The 17,250-nt window shown below is 34.1% G+C and overlaps 1 protein-coding gene and 1 long non-coding RNA gene across 5 annotated transcripts in view; one reads left to right on the top strand and one right to left on the bottom strand.

Moving 5' to 3' along the window:
• The window catches only part of Arms (Ankyrin repeat-rich membrane spanning), a 69,051-nt gene extending 52,984 nt beyond the window's left edge, over window positions 1-16,067 (bottom strand). Inside the window, exon 1 of one of the 4 annotated variants that reach the window (XM_017619850.1) lies at window positions 16,001-16,067. The gene's annotated coding sequence lies outside the window, so the exon portion shown is untranslated. Of the gene's footprint in view, window positions 1-9,316; window positions 9,340-15,138 lie in introns of those variants that run through there. The other 3 variants (XM_017619820.1, XM_017619829.1, XM_017619813.1) reach the window with 3 other exon arrangements.
• On the top strand, window positions 2,679-16,195 carry LOC108365730 (uncharacterized). Its single transcript, XR_001847994.1, has 2 exons — window positions 2,679-3,190; window positions 16,061-16,195. It is a non-coding gene; the product is annotated as an uncharacterized LOC108365730 (long non-coding RNA).
• The last annotated feature ends 1,055 nt before the right edge of the window (window positions 16,196-17,250 follow it).

The raw sequence follows: 17,250 nt of genomic DNA on the forward strand, positions 1-17,250 counted from the left end.
TTAATCCGACAGGTGGCGCAGGAGTCGAGATATTTGAAAAACCCGTATTTATAATCCGATTTGGTTAATATCTAGCACGGAATTTAGCAAAGGAATAAATCCACAAAAAATTTGACCGATAGGTAGCGGGAAAGTTGAGATATTTGGTAAACCAGTATTTTGGTCCGATTTCGATCATTTTTATTTAGAAAGCTTGTGTTAAAAATATTTGTTTACTATTGACTTATTTTACAAATAATTTTTTAAAATTGAGTTTGGCTGTTATTCCTTCTTGCAGAATATTTCTATCTATAATATATCAATCCTCCAACGACCTTTTCGCTTTTTGCGGGTTTTCTTTAGGTAAGGGTCAAAAAGGGTCGTTTTGCAGGTCGTCAGGTGGCACCTAATGGGTTAAAATGTTCTACGAAAATATATCCCATGAAATTTTATTTACTATGTCTTAATCTTAAATTTCACTCATACATTTATTTTAACCATTTTTTCGACTTTTTTGAAAACTACTTAGGCCGAGACATGAAAACTTTAGTAGCCATAAAATCAAAATACGAGCCAACTTTCGCAAATCCATCGAGTGTTTTACTACTGGATGGGTATACTCTCAGAAAATGTTAACAAAGTTCGGGCTGGTTTCGGCTGTCACACAGTGTAACATAAACCAAATAAATTAGTTTGAAATTTGTATAAATATTTTTGGAATTCTTGGGAATGTTATATAAACAGGTCTATTCTGCACGTTACCGATGTTTTTGGTAACCAAAAAATGCTACCACTTCTTGTCACCCCGATTCTAGGTTCGTCGGTAATGCAGCAAGATTTGTGGAACAAGTTGTATGCTGACTTTTGTCACTGACTGTATATACATACGTATGTACGTACGCGCTTCAGTATATGGGTGCAAATAAAGATCCATATCAGCGAGTAATTGCAAAAATGTTATTTGACGAAAGATTATCAGCTTCACCGCTGCCAACACAACACAAACGTATGCACAAACCTGTACAGCTGTGTTCGAAAAAATAGTAGTGTCGCTGGATCATTTCCATCAAACAAGAAATTCAAGTGTTACACATAAACGATGTATTTAAAAAACACGTTTTTTCGCTCTCCAGTAAAATTTGAGTGCCGTAAGATAGGCGTTTTTGCAATTGGTCGATGGGCGGTTTTGCAAAAACATCGACGATATGTAAAAAAAATGAGAATAGTGTATCCAACTATTTGTTCTGAGGTTTTTTTGTACATTTTGTCGTCGTGAGTTCTTGGTATAGCTAATTATTAGCTGCGATCCCGTACGCGTCCGGACTAATTAGAATTAATCAGATTTTACTGGAAATCGTTCCCGTGCTCGGTTCTCTGACTATTGCGGGGCAAAAAAGAGAGTAAATAAGGTCTTTAGTTTTAGTCCGAAGATTTTTTGCTGGTAAATGTGTCAAACGATCAGCTGTAGTGTGCTTGACAACCAAATTATAAACAAAAGAAAAGTGCACTACTTGTTTAAGTGAATTCTAATAAATATGAAAGTATTTTTGGTTATTTACATGTGTGAGCTGAGTGTGTTTACAAACAAAATGAGCAAACAAGTTGTCAGAAGCTACCATTTTTTACTACATGGAAAGCGATCCCGTTCTTTTAAGTGTTACTCTCTCGTTCTGAGCGAATATTTATTTTTGTGAGAGTTTTACTAATTTTAGTCCGACTATTCGTCGGGATTGGACCTATTACTTCCCGCTTATCAATAAACAGATGCGTTTATCTTCTCAATTGCAAAAGAGGGTACCGTACTTTTAGTAATTTTACATTGAAAATTCTTAAATACCTAAAATCACCTAATTATTGAGGCATTTTTATTTACTTAAAATGTTAGAGCTTCTCAAGTTAAGCACTACCTACTTTTTTTTTTGAACAGCTGGTTTTTGGGCATATAGTTAAATACCTCATGAAATGGCAAAATGAAGCACAAAAGTTTCTATTTCCTTTTCACCTTCCTGTTTGTTATATTCTAACATAAAACATTTAATCACAACTATTCAAGTTGTAAAGCAGAACATGACAAAAAATATTTTTTTATCATTGTGCGCCTAGCACTTATTTTTTTGCACACAACTGTATGTAAGTATGTATTCAGGTACTATGTTATAAAATCTATATTTTCATTGTGCATTTTTCGCCGGTGAACAAACAAAGAGTGGTGCTACGGTCGCGGCAATACATATCAACAGCTATTTCTAATGGACAACAACATTGTTTTACCTGTATAGAGGTTCCGGTCTTTTGTAGTGAATTACGTAGAAATCCGAAGGGAAAGATACTGCCATAGTGGCCAGAGTCCCGACGAAAATGTACGATAGCGCCCGGGATAGCTGAGGTGCCACCACGGCACGTAGGCGAAGTGGAGGCGGGATTCAGCGGCGACATCTCGGAGAAAGCACGGCCCACTTGCGATAACCGAGGCGCGATGCGACGCCGCTGCTCGCTGCTCTGCTCCCCGACCTCATCCTCGTTTCTCATATTTTCCATTTCTTATGCAATCAATTTGCGAGTAACTTGTATTTGTTAATTTGCGACAATCTGCACACACTCTTTTGAAGCTTACATATAATTTAGTTTTATTATAAGGTTTATAGTTTCTCAGGCATGAATTTTGTAAAAGCAAAACACAAATCCTTGGAAAAAATCAACACATTGTGATCTACACAACCAAACAAAAGCAAAAAAAAACAACAAACAAACGTCGAATGTTAACAAATCGATAACAGCAAAGTTCGGCAGAACAGAGAGAGCTGCTGGGAAGAGCGGAGACGTCACACCGGTGAAAGTGCGCGATTTCAGTCAGCTTCAGTGCGAGTAACTAAACTAACTAATTACCGGCGCGCGCGCGGATCAACTAATGGCGCGTATCAACTCGAACAACAGTTACACCGTGTATTTTGTTTTGCCCCAAAAACAATGACAAACAGACAGACAGACAATGTTTACCCCATTTCATGTTTGAGCGATGAGAAGCAGCAGCACTCGGCGTTGTGATGAATAATTTTGAGTGGAGTATTTAGCACAACGGACAGCAGAGGAGATCGCTCCAATTTGTGTGTACAATTCAGTGATTAGGAATGTCTGTGTCTTTGCAAATCGGCTGCAGAGGTTCCAGAGGTGGCTCTTTGTTCTATCGCAGAAAGCAATGAAGACCCATAAGGTGTGGGTTACACACACCCACACATACGAGTGTGTATGAGTATGTGTATGTCAACAAAATGCTAGACATTTAAACGAGATAAGCGCCCAGTCGAGCGCGAATTTTTCGTTGCATTTTTGGAATATTTTTTACTTAGGCCTGAATACAATTGAATTTCATAAAGACTCTCGAGCTTCACTGCCCTGCAGTAAGCCCGGGGCCAGCCAACGCTAAGCCACCATGTACGTCTACAGCGACAATTGCACTAGTGCAAATATCGACCACGGTTTCTTTTTGCAGGAGTACGAACTCGCCATAGACAATGACTGTAGCGTTTTTGTGTGAATATTGTCTACACTTTGTCAACAAGCACAACAGCTGTGCTTCGTCTTGCATTTTCTATTCCATCAGATATTTATTTAAGCGTGCACGTGCGGGCGAACAAAATTTTTACAAATTTTTTTCAGAAATTAAAAGGTGAACGTAAATAATTAATAAATTTTCTCGTATTTTCTCCTTATAACCAGATGTCATATCGACCTTCAGCAAATCATCAGACACAACTTTGAGAGCAGCTTTCCAACGCCAAAAGAAAAAATCCTTCAAGCAAACAACCCGCATTAAAACCCAAAAAAATACTATTTATTAGATTGTAAGAAATGTTTAGCTAGCCTTGAAGAAATATGCCAAAAACCAAGTACCTTTTTTATTAAAAATAACTATCTACAAGACATTTTTATCAACAATATACATATCTGTGTTTCAATTAATTGTATTACCCAAAGGTATAAAGGAGTGTAGACAATAAACATTAAAAGGTAGTAGCGAATCTCTGGTGCCAATGTCTCCATATGGTCCCAAAGGGAGTACTTAGTCAATACCTCTGGAGAATTGCAATGACAAGCACATGTGAGATGTCTATAGCAAATAACATTGTGTGTCGCATATCTTGGAACTAGTACTGGTGACAAAGTCAATAGCGAATCGATAAAGTTTCACTGTCGACATTTACTGCAGGGTGAATTCTGCAAATGGTCTACTTCCATACACAAATACAAACATACGTACATACACTGGCGGCAGAAATAATAGACTCGTCGTACTTTTAAGAATTTTGGCTATATTTATTTAGTTTATTTTATGTTTAATATTTTTTTATAAAAGCCTAGGTAGTTATGCAACAAACATCATATAAATCCGCTTATCAAAATTTGAACAAAAATTATAAAAATTCGACAAATTTTCACCAAATTTTCAAACCATCTTCTAGCCACTTGAAACTTGCGCTTCATTTTACTAAAATTGAATGGGCTACAAAACTGCATACCAAAAATTTTTCTAAAGTTTAAAAATTTGGTGAAAATTTGCCGCATTTTTATAATTTTTGTAGAAAGTTTGAAAGGGGGATTTATATGAGGTTTGTTGTATAGCTAGCCAGGCTTTTATAAAAAAATATTAAACGAAAAAAAATTTTGACTATATAATTTTAAATCATTAAATAACTTACCTAGAGTGCAGAATACTCTTTCTAAAATTTTATTTTTAAGTCACAATTGCAACTGCCAATTTCGCTTTAGCAAGACTGATGTCAGCAATCAAAGCGAATTTAATTCGCCTAGTCAGTACAGTGGGGAAGTTTGATTGATTGATTGATTTTTTGATTTGTCGAATTTTTGTGAGTTTTGCCCAACGTTTTTTACTTTCGCGCTGGATTTTAATTTGCTGCACATGTCTTTATCGTTAAATCGTCTGCGATATTCGCCATCGCCAACGCGCAAAGTTCAAGTACACATGTACAAATTTTATAAATTTTTGTTAATATTCGTAGTAGATAACTATTCACTTAGTCGTATTACGAATGGTTGAAACTTTATAATTCACAGAACTGATTATTTTTTCTTATTTCATAAAGAAAAGTCGCAAAAAATTTCTAACATCACTCTAGTAATGAAAAATGCACTGTAAAAGCCAAATTCTGAACGTCAATCCCATATCCAAAGGCGAGCACATAGTAAAGTGAGAGGGCAACGTGCTGCTCATTTGCTTGCCTTTGTATGAAAAAAATGCGTAGTACCGTCAACAAAAAATATTGCCAAAAATGAACGGGAAGTTCTATCTACTTCAAACTTGTACTTTATTATGCGAAAATTTAACGATTTTTTTGGAACAAATTTTGTGGGTCTAAAAACTCGAGAAAATTGTGCTACAAATGTGTGATGTTACTACAAGGATGCTGTTTCAAATTGAATACATCTAGGATCATTTAAGAAGGTTTTAAGATCTGTTAGCCTTAGTGGAATAATTAGCAAAATTATTTTTGTCCCGTATTCGGCTCCCATAAATATGGTCACCGTACGTATCGCATATCGTATCTCCTAATGTGCACCGTGCCTAAAACATCTGCATAGACTTCGTGCATACACAAACACGAATTCACAGTTACTCTTACTAGCTGACACTTCAATTCGGATTTTTTGACTATCCTGATATTTCCAGATCTGAATAAAAAATCCGAATATTCGGGTGTCCGCACAGCGTATAGATATCCGGATATTCGAATCTAAAAATTTATAATAAAATAACAACTGTTTGTTTATAAATGAAGAGTCCTATTTCACTGCACAGCACTGGGCGGGGGAAATTACTTTTTTACCTAAATCAGTGTTTGCATTATTCAACTTTGCGTTCAACAATTGCTTTCAACTCAACGCAGGGTTGCACGAAAAAAAAGTTGAATGGCTAAATGTTGGCTGGCGACCAACTTTGTTGAAAGCGATTAGTTGAAAGGCCATTCAACCAAAAGTTGAATGCAAAGTTGAACAATGCAAACACACTTTAAGACTCAATCTCTTAAAAAAATGGTTTGGTCCAATACCCAGAAAAAAAGGTTGATTTTTCCGTACAGTGTTATTATTTTAGATTTATTTTGTAGATAGATTTAGTAAATTTGAGAACAATTTAACGAATCCGCTAAAATACTTAGAATATCCTAGTGTTCGGATTTTATATGCGTATATACGAACATCCGAACGAATATTCGGTTCAACTACACACTGTGAATTATCTCAATTCAAAAAACAAAAACAAACTTTATTGTCGCAAATGTTTTGAAGCTGTTTTTTCGCAGTTTTTTTTTAGATACATTTTTTAATTAAGACGGCCTTCCAGCAAAAGGGGGATATGCACAGATGTCCAATAATTTGTTTTTGTTTAGGCTTAACAAAATTTCAGTTGCATAGTTATAGGCGCAATAATTGATTTAACAGAGACATGTTGGTGTGAGTGCATGAAAAATATGTAAATGTGTGTGGACAGGTAGAATGAACAGCCACTTGTGTGCCATTGTTATCACTACTCCAGTATCTATATCTCGCTAGTAACGATATAAAATATGTACCTGAAAACACATTTATAAGTATTTACTATGTAAATGTGTACATATATAGACATACATATGCCTGAATTCAAATAAGTTAAACTCTTTTAAATGAGAAATGCATTTTTATACATACAGACATACATATGTACACACATATGGGCATACTTTGAAGCTATAGTTGATTGGGTGGAGCAAAATTTTTCACCGCTGTTTGATGGATATCACCTTTTATTGCATTTACATCTGAATTTATGGTACCAGGTTCGCGGCTATGAATATATCGTCGTTTAAAGTACAAAACCGCGTATGTGAGGTTGCATAAATTATTTTCTAAATAGTAAAAACACTCAGATTTCAAAATGGTTTTCGTTTTTATAAAGCAATCGCATTTCTGGCTAGTATATTTCAGGACGAATGGATAAAGATTAAAATGAAGAGAAATGTCATTTACGCGGTTTTGCAGAATGACGATACGCGGCTTTATACTTTAAACGACGATATGTACATAGGACTGGTTGTTTTTCAGTATTTCCGTGAAAGAAGAAGAAGACGCTTGCCAATTTTTTTCCATATAAATAACACAGGAAAAAACTTGTTTAAATTTGAAACTTCATAACTCGTTTTTAAGGCAACAAATCGGAGTTGACGATATAGCGACACCTGAGTGAGAGGATCGACCTCTCTCGGCAGCCAGTTCGAAAACGCCCTATCTCGGAATTCGGTTCAAAAACGCTCTATCTCAGCACATTTTCAATATATTTTCAGTTGTGATAGTTTTTTTTTTTTGGCGAATTGTGAGATGGGGCGTTCTTCAACCAAAAATTCTGAGTTAGGGCGCTTTCGAACTGGCTGTCGAGGGTGGTGCGTAATTTCTCTTCCATATAAAAATAGATTTTGTTCATGCGTTAAGTACATGGGGCAAAAATGCGCAATTTCATCGATAAAAAAAGTTCTCAAAGAATTTTCAAGCCTGCATATTATTATACTAAAATTCAATGGGCTACAAAACAGCATACCCAAAAAGTTACTGAAAATTCTAAAAAAAAAAGTTGAAATTTTTGATGATTTTTTTTTTTTGAAATTCGTTAAATTTTCCTAAACTGTACACAAAGTTTTAAACTTTGACTTATATGGGTTATGTTATAGATTCTACTATATTTTTATAAAAAATTTACGAAAAAAATTATTACGTAAAATATTGTGAATATGGTAAAGACTAGAAGTGTGCTTTTTAGGTGGGCGCCACTGTATATTAAAGTACATATAAGTTTGAAAATCCCGTTTACTTTTGATAATGTTTTTGGTTGTGCATTCCAAAACGTCAAAATACAAAGCATCAGTCTCTTTTATTTCTAAACTGTACTAGAATTAAAATGTCTCATCTATAAGATTTAAAAGCATATAAGAAATATAAATAACAGACACTTATATTATAGTCTTACTTATGTCATGCACTTGTGCAGAAAAAAATACGACTGAATTCGAAATTGCCCTCTTAACACCAGCTATAGTTAAATATACGGTCTCAAGCAGTTTTATCGAAAATTATGTTAGACTGCCGTCTGATGACGTTTACTCAGAAATTATAGATATTTTTACTTTATGCCAATTATTTTTAAATCGAAAAAAGCATCCAGAATAGCGCAGAAATGCCAAAAATAGAGCATAAAATGGCGTATGTATTTATGTATGTACATTAGAGTGGTCCAAAATAATAAAGTCGGAATTTTAATGCCGCCACCCCCCAGGATTGTTCTGAACCAAAAATAAATATACCCCTATTTTTTTTAATTTGAAATCAAAAAATATTTAGGGAGTGCTCACAGCGCTCAAAGTTTTCCATGTATTTTGTATGGGGGAAAAAAACTAATTTACGTCAAAATGGTATAAACTCTTGAAAATCAATATTTTTCAATCGTAAAACTGTGGTTCTCTTCAGGAGACTTAAAATATTAATATCCAATTGTTTATTTAACCATTTTTTATGATTAAAGATTTTTTATTGGTCCCCCCATTGAATTCTCTAGGACCTATAAGATATAGTTACCATGAAAAAATTGTTAAAGGAGCAATTGGGTATTATTACCCGGAATCTTCTGAAGATAAGCAAAGTTTTCCCATGGAAAAATATTGATTTACCAGAATTCTACACTATTTCTACGAAACGTTGTTTTTTCCCCATATAAAATACATTGAAAACTTTGAGCGCTTTGAGTTCTCCCTATTTTTTTTTTATTTCAAAATAAAAAATAGGGGAATATTTTTTTTTGGTATAGAACAATCCTAGGGGCTGGCGGCATTAAAAATGCGACCTTATTTTTTTTACATACATTTTTGGACCACTTTAATGTACATGAATATTTAGTACTTACTTGAGTCAAAAATGGAAAATGACAAAAATAATTGCACACAATGTTTAACACAACAAACCCGTTCGCGATGATATTCTATTTATTAAGATATCGACAATTTTTTTGAATAAACTATATATTTTGTGGGAAAACGCAATCACAAATACAACGACAACGATATGATCCTGATATAGATCTGGACTCGAATAGTCACATACGATATCGTATTTATTATTCGTCACGTGGAGACACCATTCAGCTTATACGACTGACGGTATCACGTAATTTTCTTTCGTATGGTTTTCGATCCGTGAACGGAGGCTACGATTCGAGCCCCTTCAGCACCACCAAAAATACTACTTTTTCTTTTCGATCAATCTCTGTGCGCATTTCGATTTGCGCCTCACCCAAACTCACCTCTTTCCAATCTGTCAAAGAAGTTGACTGATAAATTGTGTCCATGAAATAAGAGACAGTGAAGACAGACAACTGATCTTCCATAGTGTTTAAAGTATATTTATTAGTTGTCGAATATCGTTTTCTTTCGCTCGCAATTGCCCGCATTCGTTACCTTATTCGTTTCGAGATTGAAGTGGAAGACGCGCGTTGATGGCAAACGCCCGATTCTGCCGAAACTATTTACACATACTTTTTATTACTATTTACTGTTTTGATATGGTATATGTATGTATGTATGTATGTAGGTATTTACATAAAGAACAGCGAACACGAGCTCAGGCAATAAACACTACAGTGAATATGAGATTTTGATAAACTTGATAAGCAAATAATAAATGTTCTCATTTGAAGACCGCTTGCCGACTCAGTAGCGACCTTAACCAGCGCTCTGTGACAAATGCCGTTCTAATGCCTTATTGCATATATGTAAACGTTTCTTTTCGCCCGAGTGTGATGCCTGACACCTGGCGGTACCGTGCTGCGAGTGTCTTCTTAAGTTTTTTATTTGATTCTTTTATTAAGGCTCCTATCTAAGTATTTATCAAAATTTGTAAATTTTGGTTGTGGTTGAGTGTTGCTTTATTTGATCACTGAGCTTGATTTAAGCCCTGTATGCAGCTCTCAAGAAAACGGTCAACGGAAAATTGCCATTATTTCGCGTGTGTGTCCAAGGAATTATGACATTTTTGATACCTCACAGCCTGTTGCCTCACTCTTTCCTCAAGAAATAATGGAACGGGCATATATTTCTTGTTGCAAACCTGGGTTGCCTTCTGCTCAAAAAACTTTAGAAAACCGTAGTAGAAAGCGTAGCAATTTCCTTAAGAACTGCGTACTGCCTTAAGGAAATTTGACTCAAGAAAATTTCTTAGCCATTTCTTGTACGTCATTTTATATGAAGTTTTTGCTTTTCTTGAGAGCTGCATACAGGCCTTTAAAGGGTTTCCCATTACGAACCATGATAGAGTTTAAAACTGGTTTATTTTTAACCGACTTCAAAAAAAGGAGACCGATTTCAAAAATTCTCACAGGTGGTCCCCTACTGATTTGGTTTAGATCCGATCATTGGATCATGCAAAAATTAACGGTATTCCTAAATTTTTATATGAGAATTGAGGTCGGTTGTGTTTTTTGTTTAAAAATTACTTGTACTGGGAAAAATTTCACACATCTTAAAGTTTAAGGCCGAATATACCTTATATAAGTATTTTATGTTGTCTCTACTCCGCCACTTGATGAGTCTGACATGTTACATCGTGGGTGGAAGTTTATTGTTAAATTATTCCCTATGTCAACTTACTGCAAAAAAAAAACAAGTGTCTATAAGACAATCACTCATATTTTTAAGATAAGATTAAGGTTATATTGGCGACTTTTATAACTTTCTAATCATATTCGTATGCATGTGTTCATATGTTTGTAAATACTAACTACCTCGGATAGTCAAGTGCTGTTTCGACGCAGTCGGTACAACAACAAAGGGGTATTAGTTGAGAGGATTTGAGAGGTCAAGTGAAACGGTGGTAGGTGTATCATGTGGGATGCTTTGAAAAGGTCTAACTATGTATGTATATAGGTTATATGGGGTGTCCTGTTAACAAGACCCGACTCTCGTGGGACGTGTTTCTCGTTGAATGTCGTTCATTCCCTGTCTTAGAGATGCTTTCTGACGTACCTAGAAGGTGGCTCTGCTTCCAGCAAGCGGCTCTTCGGGTGTTCTCTGCGACAGCAGCCGAGGAGTTGCTTGCTGAAGTGATTTCTAATCAAATTAGTCACACCATGCATGCATACATACATACATATGTACAAGTACATCTAGATTTGTATGTACCTATTTACATATGTACATACATACAAGTTAATCAGTTTCCAATTCGCATATTTCCTTTAAGTGATTAATTTACGCTAAACAACCATGAAGTAGTTAGACCTACTTATGAAACATATTAATTTTAAATTATGTTTACATTACAAATTATTGCCTCGTTAGATATTTCTTGTGGTAGATGAAAGACATAAGTATGAATGTATGAACATTAGGGTGGTCCAAAAACAGCAAAGTCGGAGTTGTAACGCTCTCACCCCCTAGGATAGCTCTATATCGAAAAAAGTATACCTCTATTTTTTTATTTTGAAATCAAAAAATATTTAGAGGTCGCTCAAAGCGCTCAAAGTTTTCCATGTATTTTTATATGGGAAAAATAAAATTTTTCGTAGAAATAGTATAGAATTCTTGAAAATCAATATTTTTCGATCGGAAAACTCTGGTTCTCTTCGGAATACTTTCACTAATAATGCCCAAATGTTTATTTAACAACTTGTTAATAATAACGATTTTTTATTTGTTTCCCCATAGCATTTTTCGGGTTTTTTGTGGGTTTTTGGCGGACCTATAAATTATAGTTGCGATGAAAAAATGGTTAAATAAAAAATTGGGTATTATTATTGGGAATCTCCTGCAGATGAAATGGATTTTAGAAAAACTTTAATTTTTAACTATTCTATAACATTTCTACGAAAAGTTGTTTTCCCCCTAATAAAATACATGGAAAACTTTAAATATTTTTTAATTTCAAAATAAAAAAATAAGGGTATACTTTTTTCGGTATAGAACAGTCCTAGAGAGTGAGAACATAAAAATTCCGACTTTACTTTTTCACATGCATTTTCGGACCACCCTAATGAACATACACTATGCGCTCAAATGTGGATGAATGGTGTTTTGTTTTTAATATCTAGAATTTTTTTCAAGTAAACATTTTTCCTTTACTTTTTTTTTAAAAAATGGTTCATGCTTTACCAAAAACCACATAAATCAAACTTTCAAAATTTAAAAAAAATCGGGGAATATGGAAAAAAATGCTCAAGGCCGTTTGAGAAGAAAAAAATCGATGCCAGTTTTCCTAAATTTACCTATTTATATGAGAACAAGTCATTTTTAAGCAAAAACAAAACCGACTTCAATTCTCATATAAAAATTTAAGAATACTGATAATTTTTTCATGATCCAATGACCGGATCTAAACCAAATCAATAAATAATAAAACAAAAATTTAGCTGGAAAAACATTTTAAATATATTAAAAACAAAACACTATTATCCACTTTTGTTCGCCAGTGTACTTTACGAATGTATTGATTTCGATTAATTTACACAAACGATTGACATTAACGTCCAGAGCAGTGGTGTATATTGGATATTATGCGGTGTTTTCAAAAAGAAATAATATTGCATTAAATTTACTTAAACGTTTCTATTCAGGCTGTCAAGTGCTTTTAATATACAGTTCCGTTACGGATTATTTGGAAGGATACTGTACTCGCCTTGAACACTTGCGATAATGAAATTGGTGCATAGAAATCTTATCGTAGCCAAATTGAGCGTAGCACGAGAAAGGCCTATCAATCGTTATGTTGTTTGCTATTAGACAGACCGAAGCTTATAGTTTTAAGCCACAATAATGACTACATACTTGAAATTGTAGCCGCTCGAAAGCAATGTACGCAATGATGGATTGAATTGCCTATTAGCGTGGGCCGAAAATCCACTTTTTTTTTTAGAATTTTGATTGGTAATTGCAAAAATATGATTCATTATTGCTCTAAAAACAATCTGTGAAAGAGGACAATTTTTGGTCAACATTTTAGGCTCGCCCAAGTCCATCAAAAAAGTTTTGGTATGTAGTTTTGTAGCCCATTCAATTTTAGCATAATAAAGTGTAAGTTTCAAGCGGCTGGTAAATACCGTTGATTTTTCAAAACTTTTTGTTGGCGATGCTAGGCATTCTCTTCCATAAAAAAAAAAATGCCGCGCACACTTTGTTATACTAAAATAGAATGGGCTACAAAACTTCATACGAAAAATTTTTCTAAAAATTCTGAATAAAGTTTGAAAATTTGGTGAAAATTTGCCGAATTTTTATAATGTTTGTTCAAAGTTTAAAAAGGGGATTTATATGATGTTTGTTGACAAGTTGACAATACCAGCGCCGAAACTGTCCGAAAGAAGACAGATAAGGTACTCGAAAATTGTATATTTATTGGATAAGAACACGCAGAATTAAAGAGCGGTTGTTCGAACTTAGTTATTGTAAAAGGTTTTCAAAGACACGACGAATTAAAACATTCGCCAAGCCATTAGAAAGTTATCAACAGGTTTGCCAACAATCGACTTTATTTTTTCGGTAGTACTAATCAGTCGCTGGTCAAACATTCAGCCTTATGGCGAATTCCATGTGAATAAATCGCGCATTTTGCCTGTTGGTCTTGTGTTTATTATATATTATTTATTTTTTATACCTATATGTAATTAAAGCTCATTATCTAACAAAAACTATTTAAGTTTATATTTTGAACTGTGTGCAAATAATATAAAAATTTTATAAATATAAAATAATAATAATATATACATACGTATGTGCTACATCAATAATAATATACAGAAATGTCGCAGGATTTAAGACATTTGTTCGACATTGATCAGTTAATATCACACCCAAGCGCTCACTCACCTTTACCCAAAACCTCGTTTGTATAATTCTTTTAAGTTTACAAATAAAATCAACAAAATATTAAGAAATTCAATTCTTTAAGTCGTTAGTGTTTTATCGCGAAATCGTTTGTAACTGCAAAACTGAATAGACAACCGAATCTTTTACAAAGCGGTGATAAGTATGTATGTATGTACTTATGTGCTAGCTGGTAGTCATGAGTTCAGAGGCGTTCATTCTCTTCTGTATTTTGTGACCACCCAATTAGCACCTCCCGAAAAGCTATAATGTCACCATATTTTTTTTATTGCTAACAAACGTCCGCATATGGCCGCATTGTACTTTTAGTAAAACAAGATATTTAATCGTGTACATAAACATTCATATGCATACAGTATTTTGGTTTATCGTTTACTTATGATTGTCTCTACAAATTTTCCATTTCCTGCACAATGCCATTAAAATTTTAATTTGTGAATGCTGAAAAAATCGTACCTTTTTATAAACAAATGACCACGTATTGTTTTTTTTAATATTCGTAATATTTTTCCAGCTATTTTTTTTATTATTTTTTTATATAAAAAGCTTTAACCAAAACAGTGTAAATCACAGTTTAACTTTATACAAAATTTAGGAAAATTCAACAAATTTTCATCAAAATTTCAACTTTTTATTCTCAATTATTTAATGAAGTGCAAGTTTCAAACGACTAAAAAATCGCGTTTTTGAGATTTTTTTCGGAGGCTCATTTTTCGGTTCGTTAATATAGCAAGCGCAATTACAAAAACTTGCGTTGATATTTTGTTGCTGACGGTCTACCGCGTTTTATTTCATTAGAAATTCATACTTATATGAAAAAAGTGCAAAAATTCGTCACTAAAACAAATTTTCAAAAATCACCGCGATTTTTTAGCCGCTTGAAACTTGCACTTCATTAGACTAAAATTGTATGGGCTGCATACCAAAAAATTTTCTAAGAATTCTGAATAAAACGTTGAAACTTTGATGAAAATTTGTTGAATTTTTCTAAATTTTGTATTGAGTTTGAAAATGTGATTTTGGTTACAGCTTAGACGCGTTTTTTGATATAAAAATACCAAAAAACATTTAGCTCGAAAAATATTACGAATAGCAGGAATTTACAGGAAGCTGTTCCCGCACGACACCTTACATAAGGTTTATTAATGGCGAAAACAGCTGTTCCTGTAAATCCTGCAAAACCTGCTATTCGTACTGCTGCGGGAACGCAACTAGTATGTGTGTATAGGCATTTAAAAATTTGGACACTTACATACCTTTGACAGCGCCAGTCATACAAATTTGGACTTCAGCAAAGGAATACTCCGTTTCACGCAGTCACTTCGCACCACTGTGCGCTGTGCACCGTGCCAAAACAAAACCAGCAATTTGAATAAGACAAAAAATGCAGGGATAATTGAAAACGATGATGGTGCGCGTTGATGACCACGACTATTCCCACGGCTCTTCTCGATGATCGCCTATGCAGCGAGGTGTTGATGCGATGAATTGGCTGCTACTTTGCGTAAAGCAACCTTAAAATGCCGAAATTGCAACAATCATGAAAACGCACGTCTCCCTACTACCACAGCACGCTGAATGAGTACTTCGTGCACACTTTACAATAAAATTTGCTAAACTATTGGTGGAATTAAATTTCGTTTGAACATTCAATCGCTTTATATTTACATTCTAGACAATTTATGATTACAATCATGATGCAATAATGATTACAATTTATTATTTTCACTTTAGTAGCTCCTTTGCACGACGTGGATAGAAAGATATGTACATTTAAATATTTTGAGAATTAGATTAACTTCACTTCATAATTATATGGTCCTTGAATTCTGTAATTTTTGCACTTTTTTTTATGTATTTTATCTGAATAATGGAATACTTATTTTATCACTTCATGGTCTATCTTTTCTGCACAGTCCTTCACATTTGTATAACCGAGGAAAAATTTATGAATGTGAAATTTTGACAATCGCAGGTTCATGCGTCTGGTTTCCTTGCAATTTTTGGTATAATCCTCCTCGATTGCATTTATATATCATGACATGACATTTATGTACCTACCACCCAAGCAATTCAATTTTGTAAATAATTACTAGCAAATTAATTAAATTTACTTATTGCAAATGTGTAATTTCGCAGCGCAAACAATTCCAATTTTCGCTCTTTTTTTCAAGACACAAGCGAGTGTTGGCAACTGGTCGAAATTTACTCTGCTGTCATCAGGGATGGAAATCAAAATGTGCTGATTGTACCTAGCCAGTGAAAAACTTGTATACTCAAAAACAAATAAATGTACCGCAAAAAGATTGGTAATTATTTTAGCAAAACCAAAGAACGTAAATCTATGTAACGAGTTGTCCTTCCTTATAAATTTACCTTCTTTGGCAAAACATAAGTTTTTGATTGCAGGAAGGGAGCACTTCCCTCCACTCCTTACCAAAGAACGTAAATCTATAAGAAGGGACAACTCGTTACCAAAGAACGTAAATAGGTTTGTATAGTAACCAATAGTCAGTACTAATTTGTACTGGAACCTGCAAATTTTTACTGGAAAAGCGTATGATAACCCAAAAAATTTGCAAGAGAGCACTCAATCGAGAGCGTAACAACACGGGAGAGCTGCAAATTCTTGCTAGTGAAATTTTTACTAGCAGAAATTAGCTAGCTGAAGAAGAAGAAGAATAAATGTCAAAAGCCGCCATTTGTTGAATTGGTTTAGCACAAACAAAAGTAAAAGGAGTTTAAATCAAAATATTGTGACTGTGTAAGTGCTTGTGTGTAAAGCAGAGTTTAAGACTGATTTATAAATAGTAAAATGTTTACAGCAGAATGTCACAACAGTGCAACGACTGTTCACTTGCAAGTTTTTGCTAGTTTTGTGTTCATTAACTTTTTCTGCTAGTTTTCTCTTCTTCTCAATTTTACGCTATATTTTGCTTTTACGCTCTCGCTGCAATGTTTTACTGGAGAAGTTACTATACAAACCTAAGGCCCTGTCTCCACAGGAAAACACTGATGTCGTGAAAACTATGTCACAAAATATATTTCCAATGGAGACCGCCTATTTCTCATGTGCTGCAATATATGTCAGCGCTTATTGCTTGACATCTATTGCAGGCAATTCGATAGTTTGACAGCCATATTTTCATTTGAAAGAAAGCGTGCTGGTGGTAACATCGATGAAATTTTTATATTAAATTAAAATAAAAGTCTGTTCCTTATTGGATTATTTATGATTACGTTTTAGGAAATTATTCAGCAAGTTTTTTAAAGATTTAAATGTTTTTAAACACCGAAATTGAGAGAATGTTGTCTGGTGGCGTCATGCGGCAAATGCTTATTTCAAGACATCAAAGTGCCCACA

The sequence above is a fragment of the Rhagoletis zephyria genome, unplaced genomic scaffold, assembly GCF_001687245.7.
Source record: "Rhagoletis zephyria isolate East Lansing unplaced genomic scaffold, Rhagoletis_zephyria_1.1 Rzeph_scaffold_00038, whole genome shotgun sequence".
Taxonomy (NCBI): domain Eukaryota; kingdom Metazoa; phylum Arthropoda; class Insecta; order Diptera; family Tephritidae; genus Rhagoletis; species Rhagoletis zephyria.